Source organism: Palaemon carinicauda, chromosome 9 (assembly GCF_036898095.1).
Source record: "Palaemon carinicauda isolate YSFRI2023 chromosome 9, ASM3689809v2, whole genome shotgun sequence".
NCBI classification, from domain to species: Eukaryota; Metazoa; Arthropoda; class Malacostraca; order Decapoda; family Palaemonidae; genus Palaemon; species Palaemon carinicauda.
Genome location: NC_090733.1, coordinates 42,647,468 through 42,662,467, shown reverse-complemented (window position 1 = coordinate 42,662,467; position 15,000 = coordinate 42,647,468).

Sequence of the window (15,000 nt, the reverse complement as noted above, 5' to 3'; positions counted from 1 at the left end):
ACTTTAAGGCCATCTACAGATTGCTATGAAGCGTATTGTTAGGCTTATCCACCTATGTATATTCTAACATAGAAGACTGAAGAATTACCAAACAATGGGAGAGTGAATCTTAAATAATACATTTGAATAAGCAATTGTCAACCTTATTTTCTTAAGAAACGGACATCTGCACTGTCTTTGTGAAAATGATTTCATATCGAGTTAAAGAATATTGAGAATAATATTCAGACTAACATTTAAATTTGATTATAAAGATGGTTATGTAGCCTAGTTGAGGCTACTTGGATCTCGTATTATTCCGTTGTCTCAAATTCAAGAGATTACTCAAATGGTTTTTGAAACCTATTTTTGTTGTTAGGTAATTGAGACCTTTTCTGGCTACTTGTATCTAAATTTGAGTTCTAATTTACTACTTGACACTGTTGGAAGTTCTATAATCGAGATGATAATCTGATCGTTGATGTTAATGGGAAGGATAAATAGTATGCAGAAGGAAAAGGTCTTCCCTTCTTGTATAATCCAGTGGTTTTAGTTGAACTATGAAATTTTTGAACGTTAAAATAAAGTTGAATGAAACGCCATATATTTATTTATATAGTTGTCATTTTTGGAGGATAATTGCATACCTGTTTTCAATCTTTTACTTCTGTGGCTGATATTAAACGATATAGGAATATCATCCTGATAGGAGTCTTACAGTAGGTAAAGCCATTCCATTACAAAGTTAAACTGAATGATTTGGCTAGAGGAGGAAGAAATCTTAGACAAATATTCAAAATAAAGTCTATGGTAATTGCCCCTTCTTTAAAAAATGAGAAAGCGTTTCAATATTCTTGTAAACGGTAAAATCCATAATTCAAATAGACTAAATTTCATGGAAATCATAAAACCTATCGGATGGCATTTTTTTTTTTCATGATATGAATAAATCATGAAGCAAATCGTCATTAAACGCTATTCATAAAAAAGTATGAAATCCAGAGTCCTCCCATCAATAGTAGTTCTTTTTCTGAGCTCTTTCCCTGTATATCCAACATCATAAACCTCAAAGTTATTGAGTCCCCATACAACAGACTGGGCATATGTATCATTGACATTTAAGTCTAGTGGTAGTTCTAATAAATCTTTTGGACTTGATAAGACAGTAATCTTTTCTAAATTTTTTGATGCTGCACCTGATTAGATAGCCTATTGTGATTGTTTTTCATAGGACACAATTTTGGTAAACCATAAAAAGTTAGAAAAATACATACAATTTCTGAAACATTTCCCTTGATTTAGAAACAATGTTGAGTATGGAAGTGATTTGTTTCAAGAGTGACTTATGTCCAGTTATATGTTATATTATGATATGTGAGGAAAAGTGAAATTACTAAGAAATCTTAATGGAGAGAGCTATTTGTAATTTAAGTTGAATCAAGTATCACAAAAAGTAAACTAGGAGAGTTATGGGGTCTTGACTGGCCAGACAGTACTGCACTGGGTCCTTCTCTCAGGTTACGGTTTATTTTCCCTTTGCCTACACACATACACTGAATAGTTTGGCCTATTCTTTTCATATCTTCCTCTGTCCTCATACACCTGACAATACAAATTACCAAACAATTCTTCTTCACTCAAGGGGCTAACTACTGCAGTATAATTGTTCAGCGGCCAGTTTCCTCGGTAAGGGTAGAAGAGCCTCTTTAGCTCTGGTAAGAAGCTCTTCTAGGAGAAGGACACTCCAAAATCAAACCACTGTTCCCTAGTCTTGGGTAGGGCCATAGCCTCTGTACCATAGTCTCCCACTGTCTTGGGTTAGAGTTCTCTTGGTTGACGGTACACTCGGGCACACTACTCTATCGTATTATTCTTCCTCTTGTGTTGTTAAAGTTTCTATAGTTTATTTATGAGATATTTATTTGAATGTCGTTACTCCTCTGAATATATTTTATTTTCCTTTTTTTCCGTTCCTCACTGGGCTATTTTCCCTGTTGAAGCCCCTGGGCTTATAGTCAAAAGGGAGCATAGGCAATTGAGGAAAGGAATTAAGGAAGTAAATAAACTACAAGACAAGTAATGAACAATTAAAATAAAATATTCTAAAAGCAGTAACAACATTAGATTACTGTCCAATTCCAAGTCTCATATTATCTATTTTTAACACCATTTCGCAAAACATCTAAGTAGATATGCTGAAGGTAATCATCTATTCCCTAGTTTTCAGTTTGACCTTTGCAAAGCTCTTGCAGCACATGATGCCTTTGTACAGAAATTATTTTATTGTGGTCAGAATGTTGGGATGATTGTCATTTATTTTAAAGATGCCTCTGGTCATGGTAATCATGAAGCTCTTATCACCTCCGCCAACGAAGTTAGAAGGATGTTATGTTTTCACTCCTGTTTGTGTGTGTGCGTGTGTGTGTTTGTTTGTGAAAGTTTTAATCCCAGAGTAATGAAACTTGCTGCTATGTAAAAAGCTGGTAATGCTTACATTTTGGAAGGTCAAGGTCAAAGGTCAAGGCCAAGGTAAAAAAAAGTCCAATTCACGTAATCAGCCATAAGTTTGGACATCGTCGTCAAAGAGACTTCAAACTTGATTTATAATGTAGTTTAGGAAAATCCACGCCCATTAATACATGTTAAGGTCAAAGGTCAAGGCCGAGTCTGAAGTCAAGGTCAAGCAAAAGGTCAAATTCTTGTCATAAAAAATACGGCAACAATTTTTATCGAAAACAACGAAACTTACAGGGATTTTAAACTGTTATACAATGAGCTGGAAAAGATTGAATTTTGGGAGGTCAAAGTTCTAGATCACGACCGAGCAAAACGTCCAAAATTAGTTCAAAAGGTTGAGAAATAATCTGTCCTGGTGGAGGTCTTTGCTCTACTGAGTGCCCGTCTAGTTTTAAAACTTAAACAGGTGGGAGGCTCTGGGAGTAGATGGCTTTATTCTTAGTATCATTATTGGATGTTTACGTAATAGAATGCAATGAGTAGCTGGTGCTGGGAACGACAGTGATTACGGAATTTGGTAACTGGTGTTTCTCAGGGAGGTGTTCTTGGTCCAATACTTTTCCTGTTATATACGCCTGAGAATAAGCTTTTTGCCTATGCCGATAACGCTACGCTCTGTTCATCTACTGATTACAGACCTATATTGGCTGAATCCCTTAATAAACATCTAACTAAATTAGTGCACTGTGAAAATTATTGGGGATAAAACTGAAGCCTAACAAAAAGAACTGAAAGTATGATTATAAGTTAGTGATGGACAGAGGTTCCTCAATATTTAGATCTTCAAATTAGCAGTAAGCAAATTAAATGCAACCTAAAATGGTTCAAGAAGATTAGCAAGTTGATAGACTCCTCTCAAAATTGAATCTATATTTTCCTTGATTATAGACAACTTTAGCCAAAATGTTTATCTTACGGAAAATTTTTCTCAAGTTTTTTCATTATAATAAAATTATTGCGTCATCTACTGTTATTTACAGCAATATATTCAAGAGACCTTTCCATGTCCATTTGAATGTGTCTATCACAAAATTGCATTAAAAATTTCTTATGTCCAACCCACACATTTTAAAAATTTATCAATTTGATTAATCTACATTTATTTTAGTGTCCGCAGCCACTCTATTAATCTTCGTGTTTTGTTCCTATCTGTAATGAAATTGCAAAACCCCAAACTCTATTACCACGCAAATAAAATTTCTGAGATCCATCAAATTGATATTCCATCAAATTGAGATTTTCCCTTTGTTATTTTTATGACTTTACGGTGCGGAAAACATGATATATTTTTGCTGCAATACAGTTATCGGGGAAATGTGAAGAGGTGAAAATAAGGCAAATCTGAAAGTAGGGAAGATGAAAATATATGAAACTTAATTAAGAAAGTAATATTCACTCATCTAATTTCTCGTGTGTTGTAAACATAACAAGATCTGAAAAGGATATTTTTTTCTGGTGCTACCCTTAAACCTTTCCTCGCAAAAAAAAAAAAAAAAAAAAAAAAAAAAAAAAATTATCCATTTATTCTTCTCTCTCCTTCTCGCGCTTGGTTCCATCCCAGTAGTTTGATGATAAGCTTTAATTAGTCAGAGAGTTTTATAAATGAATAGTGTGGCAAAGACGTGGGACAACTACATTTCAGTAGTCGTTTTCGAAGAAAATTTCAATAAAAAAATTTTAAAATGAAAAACAGCATGATGAATACATTTGAATATACAAAAGGATTATCCTCTTTTATTTATGCGATATCAAGAAGTTATATTAACTAGAGAAAGTATAGAAGGGAGTATAGACTGCAAAGAATAGTAATTAAGAAGTAATATTCAAATCTTAAAATCTTATTAGATGGGGGATGAAAGGCATATTAATTAACATTATTATTTGGGAAAGTTTTGCAAGCTCCTATAATTTAATAGGAACTACATAGTACTTTCAACCCCTTTATCATGATTTATGCCTATTATTTTGCGGTTTCACAACCTTTTAGATGTTTAATCGACATCTAATAATGTATGTATCAGCATCATTGGTGAAGTTTCAAAATAACGAACTGCTTTGACAGCAGGACATATCCTTACCTTACCTTACCGAGTGCTAACTAGACTCTGAATGGCTTAAGTCTATTGATCAAATGATATTGACTGATTCAGTGATTGATTGACAGCTTAACTCTATTGATCAAATGATATATGGTATAGCAAGCACATTTCTGCCAGGAATACTCAGTTTTACTCTTCAACAGTCCCGTTTTATCTTGTTTTGTTTTTCAATACAGACCTAATTGATCCTTCTTAAATGTATAATTATATATATAAATTATATATATATATATATATATATATATATATATATATATATATATATATATATATATATATATATATATATATATATATATATATATATATATTATATTCTATTCCATACCAACACAGAATGCTAGACTTCGATAGAATAAGAAATATCCGCTGTCTCTCGTCCTCATACAAATAATATTTATATATTTTCTATAATTTATTATTATAGATTTTGCATAAAGATCATATGATACAATTCATACTGAAAGCATAAAGTATTAAATAACAAATGACAAAGTTTTCTCTTGGCCACATACAATACCAGTGAGATTTCTATAAAAAAAAAATAGTAATAATAATTCATTACAATTTCATTCTATTTGTCAAGATGTAAATTATCAAGTGATCTAGAATCATTGAGATTTCTTTCGTGACACCGTTATTTGTTTCATAATCATAGCTAAGTAAATGTATGACATACAAATAATAACACGGTATCTGTTATGAATAATAAAAGATCCAGCCTGATCCATAGAAAAAATAAGATATTTTTTATTTGTTATCAATATATTGCATAATGAATGAATGAATGATTTAAAGTTTTCAGGCATCCTGACATCTAAGGTCATTGACGCCGGATTGCATAACTACTGTCAGAGAGAGAGAGAGAGAGAGAGAGAGAGAGAGAGAGAGAGAGAGAGAGAGAGAGAGAGAGAGAGAGAGAGAGAGAGAGGAGTATATTATCAATAATTTTGACAGCAGAAAAAGCCATCCATTGTTGATTCATTGTGATATATTCCGCCATTTTACACGACCACAGAGCTGGAATGTCATATTTCACTTCAGCTACATTTTATTTAATAACTTTTCATGGCAAAAGAACGGAATGAGTAAGAACTTTTACGTTACCTCAATTTCCCGTGTGTTTCATGTGAAAGTGTCCGGAAATTTCCAATTTCAAAAGTCAGTCAGCGTGTATCATCCACTTAATTCACTAAAAATGGTTCGATGAAAGTCCAACAGGATAATGGAACAATCATTTATCATAGCAGTATTAATTCGGTCATTGGAAATTCTTGCTTTATGATCTTCCACGTTTTTGTTTGTACAGTAATATAATTTTACGAAAGCAGTATATGAAGTAAAGTGAATACATTTCTATATCGCCTTCATACTTTTTCTCATTAACGCAATTTTATTTCGTCTTGAAATATTTGTTGAAATTAAGTCACACGAGATGAAAGTCCATAAATATCCTCAAATTACCAAGACCTCTTTCCAACATGTTTCTTTCTATCTTTGGCTATATTTGATTTATTTTCTCTTTAGGCGACCCAATCATTGGTGAATGGGCAAATCATTGCAGCTGGAGATTTATTCAAGAAAAGATTAACAGAGGTCAACTTTTTATACAATGATAGTTACAATTGAAGCTACACTTGAGGCGATAGTTCTTTGATGCATTGAATTGGGGACATGATTGGAGTCATGGCTCATGAATCATGTCCATCACATAGGACTTGTGCTCTTTACTATTATATTGCTCACCTACATGGCTTTATTTATAGTTTCAGATATTCATTTATTACCGTTAACAGCAGTAGCATCATGTTATTCTCCATTACTAGATGCTGACAAACACTTCTTGAGACTAAGACAATGAATTGCAGTACAGTTTTTGAAAGTCATCAAAGAATAAAAAAAAAAACCTGCACTTAAAATAAAGCAAGTTCCAAAACTACAAATTTCCTCTGTCATAAACCCAAATATGCTTTAGGTATGGCTAAAATATTATCTGGTTTAACTTCTTTGCTTTTAAAATAAATAACTCTCTTCGCCTGGTTTGCCATTTTTTATAGCACGGACGGCAGGGGTCTGATATTTGAATATGAAAAGCACGTATAAATGTCCAAAATTTATCATATATATATATATATATATATATATATATATATATATATATATATATATATATATATATGTATATATATATGTTTGATATTTGAATATGAAAAGCACGTATAAATGTCCAGAATTTATCATATATATATATATATATATATATATATATATATATATATATATATATATATATATATATATATATATATATATATATATATATGTAGTAGTAGTAGTAGTAGTAGTAGTAGTAGTAGTAGTAAAAGATTGCCCAGCCTATACTGCTGGACACGGGCTTTTGCGTTGGCAGCCCGTCAGTGGGGGTTAGGGTGTGTTGGGTCGGGACCTTTATTATTCGGTACACACACAGAAAGGGGATTTTTCTTTTTCATCTAGTAGACGTCAGTGGCAGCAGCCCCGGTGGTTCTGTCGATCTCGGCAGTGGGGCCCTTAGCAATATGCCGGCACCCACGGGTATGAAAGACTGCTCTGCCCCTAGAGCTTGGCCTTTCTGTGGAGGTCCTGTGAAGCAGGGCCTTTATGTCAATTCTGTACTTATATACTTCCCGTATGCCTGCCAAGGGACAGATGGTCGGTGCTGCATCTTCTTGGAGGCAAAGTAAGGGTTTGCTGCAGGTGCTGCGTCTTTTTCTCTTAATCATGTGGGGGTCAGGCCCCTGGAGCCACGAGCGGAAAAGTTTTCAGCTGTAGGGAAAGAGGTACAGTAGCGAGTTCCATGGGAGTAGAAGAGCATGGGAAGGAGGGCATAAAATATCCCTGGAGTTCTGGATTAGTGGGAGAGACAGTTATACAGCAGTGAGTCCCATGTGAGATGAGAGTCATGGGAAGGAAAGTTAAAGTCATTTAGTGGTAGGCAGAGATTAGGGGAAAAACATCCCTTTTTTTTTTTTTTTTTTTTTTGAATCTTAACTTAGAGCATCATCGGGGGGGGGGGGGATATGAGACGAGGAAGGCTCTGTACTGTTGGATGTTATTTAGCACATGTTTAGTTATTGTTTCTGCAGTCAGAGGAGGGGGGGGGGGGAGGTTATGGTTTGACATAGCAGGGTGGTACTTGGACAGGTGAGGAGGTAGTGTTCCAACGGCTCCTCCCCGGCTGGGTCCTCGCAGTATTGGCAGGGTCTGTCTTCATTTCTGGCCACCTGCCAGCTACATCGGTATCCCAGGCGGTGACGATGGATTATGGTTGCAAGGCCCCTGCTGGTGTCCCTTGTGATGTCTTGGGGGTCCATACCAGTCACGTCCGCATACCACCTGGCCGACGTGGAGCCCCCCCCCCTGGCAGCCTCTCGTACCTCAGACTTGATCCTGGAAAAACAAGTGTTAACAATTAGTTTTTTGATTTGTTTAAGTGACTTACTCGGGTTTACTCCGACAGTTGCACACCTGAGTGTATTATTTGCAATCCTATCCGCTTTCTCATTCCCGTGAACTCCCATATGGCTCGGAATCCAGTTCAGGGTGACCTTGCGGCCTCCCTGTGCGTGAATTTGTGCCATAGCCTTGATGGTAGTAATCAACAGCACGTTCTCCGATACTGGGTTTTTTAATATGGCTTGGATGGGTCCCCTGGAATCCATGTGCACGGTTGTGTCCCTTGCCTGCTCAACGAATTGGCCAGGGCCTTGGCTATAGCGACCAGTTCGGTTTGGAGCGTCGATGCATGGTCCGACACCCTCCAGCTGTCCACGCAGATGTCTGAGAACACCGCAGCGGCCGTTGCTGGGATGGTCCGATTCACCGACCCATCTGTGAAATAATTGTTGTTAGAATTAGTCCTGTTGATTGCATGTAGGACTGCTTGCAGCATTTCCTGAGGGGAGCAAAGGGCTTTGGATGTGGGGAGGACAGTGAAGTTTGCATTAATTGGGTCGGGGGCCCACGGGGCTGGGGGTGTAAACAAAACGTGGTCTTTATCTGGACGTATAGCCAAGACTTCCTGTTGCATGCTCATTCACCTGATGGCTTGGAGAAAGCGTCCCACATAAGTAGGGGGTGGGTCAAAGTCCTCGTGGAGGTTGATCCGACCTCGTATTTTGTTGCTGAGGGGGCAGACTCTGCCAGCCTTCAGGGTTTTACTTACTATGGCGCATAGCCTCAAGTCAATTCTATCTGCCAGGGGCAGGAGGCCAGTCTCGGTCCGTAACAATTGCAGTCTTGTCCACATAGGGGCTCCCGTTATGAGCCTCATACTGTTGTTCTGTATGACCTCCAGGGAGGTCAACAGTCCAGAGGAGAGGCTCGTAAGTGTGGGGGCCGTGTATTCCACCTGCGTGGCAATGGCCTGCACATGAAATTTCCTTAGCAAAAGGTGTGATGCTCCTTTGCTCAGGGTGGTAAGCCTTTTCTTGGCTACGTACCGAGACGTGACTGCATGCCAGAGATGCTTGACTTGGCTAGCCGGGTTCAAATACCTGTTAATGATGACTCCTAGGTATTTATAGTTGCTGACCCATTTTATAGGGGTGTTATCCAAGATTAGATTGGGGGGATCATAGTCGTGCTTGATGGCCATAGCTTCAGTTTTGTTCGAATTGACTTTGAGGCCTAGCTCCCTGCACCCTCCACTTATGATGTCGAGGGCTCTCTGCATGGTTCGGGGTTTGTGCTGAACGGAGTGGGGCATACAATGCAGATGTCGTCCGCATATATAAACATTTCTATGCCCCCAGGGAGTTCTAATGCCAGCAGGTTCTCAAACAGGATGTTGAACAAGAAGGGGCTCAGGATGCCTCCTTGGGGTGTACCGTTTTCCAGGGGAAGAAAGGGGGAGGTGGCCCCATGGAAGGCCACTCTGGCTTCCCTATTTTGTGTGTACTGTTCGACCCAGGATAAGAGATGCCCCCTGACTCTCTTCTCTACCAGGAAGAAGAGTATAGCCTGGGCACTGGCCAGTTCATAGGCTTTTTCGAGGTCCATGAAGACTATTAGAGCTTTCTTATTATTGATGGCCGCCATGACATCGACGATACATTCATGCATTCCTATGCCCTCCGGGAAACCGTACAGTCTAGGATGCAGACGACCGACTTTCCACTTTAGTCGCTTGAGGACCATTCTTACTGCAACCTTTTCTGTACAGCTAATGAGGGTGATAGGTTTGTACGCATTTTATTCTTGGTGCTTTGGGATGGGGTGAATATTCTGTTGGTTCCAGGTTAGGGGTCTACATCTCTCAATAAAGGTTTTGTTTATGAGACGGAGGTAAAAGTCCTTCGCTGGAATCCCCATGTTCTTCAGCATACTGTACATTATACCGTCGATGCCCAGAGCGGTGTTCTTCGTTTTGGCCAGTGCCTTTTCTAGCTCCTCCCCTGTGAATGGGATGTCAGAGTCGTCTGTCATCCCGCACGCAGCATTTATCATGGTGACTGATGGAGAGGAGTGCTTCCTGCCTCTGCCTGGTAGCAAGGGGGAGGTTACTCGATTTAGCACGGTCCGCAAACCCCTGTGCCAGTCTGAGTGCTTCCGCAGGAGGGTCTGGGTGAGCTGTTTGATTTGAGTGGTTTCATTCCAACTACTTTGTTGAAAAAGCTCCAGATCCTCCTGAGGGAGGTGAGGGTGATTACCTCGGAGCACCAGTCCAACCACTTTTGTTGTTTAACCTCGTTTGTTACAGCCACTGCATGGGCTGTGACTTCGAGAAGTGTTTGGTGTAGATCTGCAGTTTTGTGGCGTCTGAGGAGTTTGCGGAATGTGTTTATTCTCTTGTTCATTTCTCTTATCCTTGTGTCGTAGTACCAAGCGTCCCTGTGGCTCGTCTTAGGGGTTTTCTTTTCCGGCATGGAGCTACCAGCAGCTTTATGTAATTCTCCAATAAAAATCTCTTGAAGTTGGTCAATGGTTTCAGTTGGATCTGGATCGTACTGAGCTGCCCAGCTGGTCATATGTTTTTCAAACAGCTCCCACTTGGCAAGGTATGGGTTCCACCTGCGCGGGGGCGAAGGTGGGGCTTGGAGTTTTTCCATTTGGACCGAGAAATTAATGCCAAAGTGGTCGCCTGCTAGAACAGGGTGGAGGTGTGTGTATACATATATATTTACACACATATATACACACCTCTCTCTCTCTCTCTCTCTCTCTCTCTCTCTCTCTCTCTCTCTCTCTCTCTCTCTCTCTCTCTCTCTATATATATATATATATATATATATATATATATATATATATATATATATATATATATATATATATATATATATATATATATATATATATATATATATATATATATGATAAAGAGGGTTGTCTAGTGAATCAAAACAGATCCTTGTGTTTTAGTAAAACACATAATTCACGTGTTTATAATTCCATTTCAATAAAAGCCAGAAATACTAAACCGAGGAGTAGGTAGATTTGTGTTTCTCCCAAACATTAGAAATACCAAAATCTACTGAAACTGCAATAGACAAATCAGCTTTTCTCTTAAAGTTTTATAGTTGTTACATCGAATCAACCTGCTTTGGAATTGAGCAATTTAATCTTCATACATCAAAATAAATTTTCCCGTGTATTTTCTTACCTGAATATATTTTTATTCCACTTTATTAAGTGAAACAGAGAATATATTCTTCTGTTTTAGCGTCATAAAGGACGATATTTTCAGTAACAGAATTAATCAAAATATCAGAAATCATATCGAGATCTTTTTTTGAAAAATTATCATCTCAACCTGAAAACGATTTATGGAAAAGAAAAAACTATTAAAAATCAAAAGTATGAAGCTATTTTTCATTACTTGGAATAGCGCTTTTAATTTTTTTCTTAGCGATATACATGTTTCCTTATTGATTCATTTAGTTATATCAACATAATTCTACAGTGAATGTTTTGTCCTATAATATTTCTTATCCAGATATATGACCATAACGTCTACTGACTGCTTTTGTAAAACTGTCACACCTCGAATCTGGTCATTATTACTCTTAAACTAGTTCACCTAAAAGTACTCAATAGTTAGAGAATTTCAGATAAATGATAATGTGACGGGCCGAGAGAGGGTTGTGAACTCAAAGGCAGGATGCAATCAACTGAGTTGTTTATTAAGGAACACTCTCCTTTATATACAAAACCTCAAGGCAACAGGACATAACATGTTCGAGAGACAGACAATATTACAGAGCAAAACCGGATACATGATCATTCAGGTTCTTTTTAGTGCGAGGGAAGAGCGCAGATACAAGCATAATATATACAAAATAATTACGTACAATTGTGTGACACACGGTTGGTACATGGCTCCCCCCCTAAAAATGACATACTATACATGTTAAATAGGGCGCCCTGATCTAGAGAGGCGAACTGTAGGCGGGTCATCTGGCAGAAGATAAGCAGGTTTTAGACGATCAATGGAGACCCAGTCTTCTTTGCCCCGAATGTTTAGTAGGAATGCTTTCGGACTGCGTCGGATCACAAAGAAAGGGCCCGTGTAAGGGGGCGTTAGTGGTGGCTTGCTAGTGTCGTTGCGCAGGAAGACGTGCGTTGCAGAGTGCAAGTCCGGTAGTATGTGATGCTTCGCAGGGGGTTGTAAGTCTGGCGGCACGGAGTAAATTTTCCCACGACGTGACGTATGCGCTGGAGATCATCGGAGGAGGTTGTAGAAGAAAAAAATTCGGCAGGGATGACCAACGGGTCGCCATACACCATTTCAGCTGCCAAGACGTCGAGGGCGTCTTTAGGAGTGGTCCTTAGTCCCAGGAGGACCCAGGGAAGCTGAGTAAACCAGTTGCAATCCTTGCATCGGGACATCAAAGCTGCTTTGAGGGTGCGATGAAAACGTTCAACCATTCCATTGGCAGCGGGGTTGTAGGCCGTTGTCTGATGTAGGGTGATGCCCAGGATTCGCTAATGACGTCCACAATTGAGAGGTGAAAGTGGTTCCCCTGTCAGAAGAAATATGCTCAGGGATACCGAATCTTGAAATCCATCCAGAGAGTAAGGCAGATGTACATGAGGCGGACGTTGCAGTTTCCATGGGAATGGCTTCAGGCCAACGAGTGGAGCGGTCGATGACGGTAAACAGGTAACGATGTCCTTGTCGACGTGAATGTGTGCGAAACGACGCTGAGGTTGAGGAAAGGTGCCCACTCCTGATTCCGTGTGTCGATGTACTTTGGAAGTTTGGCAAGAAGTACAGGCGCGGACCCAATCCTTAGCATCCTTAGAAATGCCGTGCCAAATGAACTTTGCCTTCAGCAGCTGTGCAGTAGAACGGCACGAGGGATGTGAAAGGCCGTGAATGAAATCTAACACCTGTCGGCGCATGGGAGCAGGAATCCAAGGTCGCGGTCTACCAGTACTGATGTCACAGAGGAGGGTGGTGTTGGAGTCTTGGAGGGGAAAGTATTCCCAATGGAGGGACGTGCAGGATGTCCTACAAGCTGGATACTCTGTCGAGTGAAGGCGTGCACCAGAGGCATGTGGTCTGTGCGAATGACGAAGGGCGTACCTTCTAAGAAATGGCGAAAGTGACGGACAGCCAAGTGCACCGCCAGCAATTCTCGATCGAAGGTAGAATAACCCGATTCTGCCTTGGACAGTTTTCTGCTGAAGAAGGCCAATGGGCGGGGCGAGCCTTTGACCACCTGCTCGAGTACTGCACCAATAGCGACGTCGCTGGCATCGGTGGAGAGAAGGAGAGGGGCGTGTGGGATAGGAAAAGTGAGAGCCGCAGCAGTTGATAGGGCCTTCTTTGCATTGCAGAAGGCTGCTTCTTGAAGGGGACCCCACTTCAGGTCCTTTGGCTTGCCCTTGAGGGAGGCGTAGAGGGGAGCAAGAGTGGCGGCAATGGCTGGCAGAAAATGGTGATAATAGTTGATCATGCCTAAGAATTCCTGAAGAGCTTTGACGGTCGAGGGCGCGGGGAAGTTCTGAACGGCTGCTACCTTCTCAGGGAGGGGATTGACTCCTTCAGGAGTGATATGGTGCCCTAAGAACGACACTTCGTTGGCGCCAAAGGTACACTTGTTGTACCGGACTAAAAGGCCGTTTTGTTGCAGGCGGTCGAGCACGATGCGCAGGTGACGGAGGTGTTCCTCTTTTGAGGAGGAGAACACAAGTATGTCGTCCACATAACATACACAGAAAGGGAGGTCCCCTAAGATGCCATCCATGAGACGTTGAAACGTTGCCCCAGCATTACGAAGGCCAAAACAAGAGTAATTGAAGGTGTATGTACCAAACGGAGTGGTGATGGCAGTCTTGGGGATGTCTTCTGGGTTCATAGGCACCTGATAATACCCCTTCAGGAGGTCGAGCGTAGAGAAAACCTTCGCTTTGTGCAGGTAGGAGGTCACGTCGGCAATGTTTGGGAGGGGGTAGTGATCCGGTTCTGTTTACATGGTCAGGCGCCTATAATCCCCGCACGGACGGAGGGAGCCGTCTTTCTTCAGAAGGATGTGTAAGGGTGACGTCCATAGGCTGGAGGCCTTTTGGCAAAGGCCCATTTCCTCCATTTCGGCAAACGTCTGTTTGGCGGCTGCCAATCGTTCCGGTGCCAGACGTCTGAATTTTGCGAACACTGGAGGTCCCGTCGTCTTGATATGGTGATAAATACCGTGCTTGGCAGGAACCACGGGCGTTTGGTGAAGTTCTGGACAGAAAACTTCCGGGTACGACGTGAGGAGGTGGGCGTAGGCATCCGTGGGTGCGCTGATGTGGAGAGCGAGGTTAGAGGAGGCGGGTTGAAGAGGTGTCGACAAGTACGAGTCTGCGTTGACCAGTCGTCGGTGGGCGACATCGACCAGAAGGTGGAAATGAGAGAGGAAATCCGCACCGAGGATTGGCATTGTGACGTCAGCAACGAGAAACTTCCAATTGAATTTACCATTTCCGAACGATAATGTGAGGTTCTCGTAACCGTTGGTGGGTATCGCAGATCCGTTGGCAGCTACCAAGCGGACGTCGGCAGATGTAGACAGACTACGTCGTGCCTTGAAGAGTTTCCTTGGCAAAAGAGAACGACAAGCACCCGTGTCTACCAAAAATCGCATGCCCGTTCCTGCATCCTGTAAAAAGAAAAGATTAGAAACATGGGAGGCCACCGCCACAAGCGATGGCCTACTTACACGTTTTTTAGCCACTGACAATCCTTGGCACATTTCTTCGCGGTTGTCCCGAATCTGAAGTGGTAGTAGCAAAACTGCGGCGGATGGGAGGTAGTAAGTGGCTGTAGAAGTCGTTCGTTGGGGCGCGAGCGATTGGTGGGTGGTGGGCGGCTTTGTCGCCGCTTCGGCACGTCACGGGGTAGGCGTGTATGTCCTACGGCATTCATGTCAGCTTCGGTTGA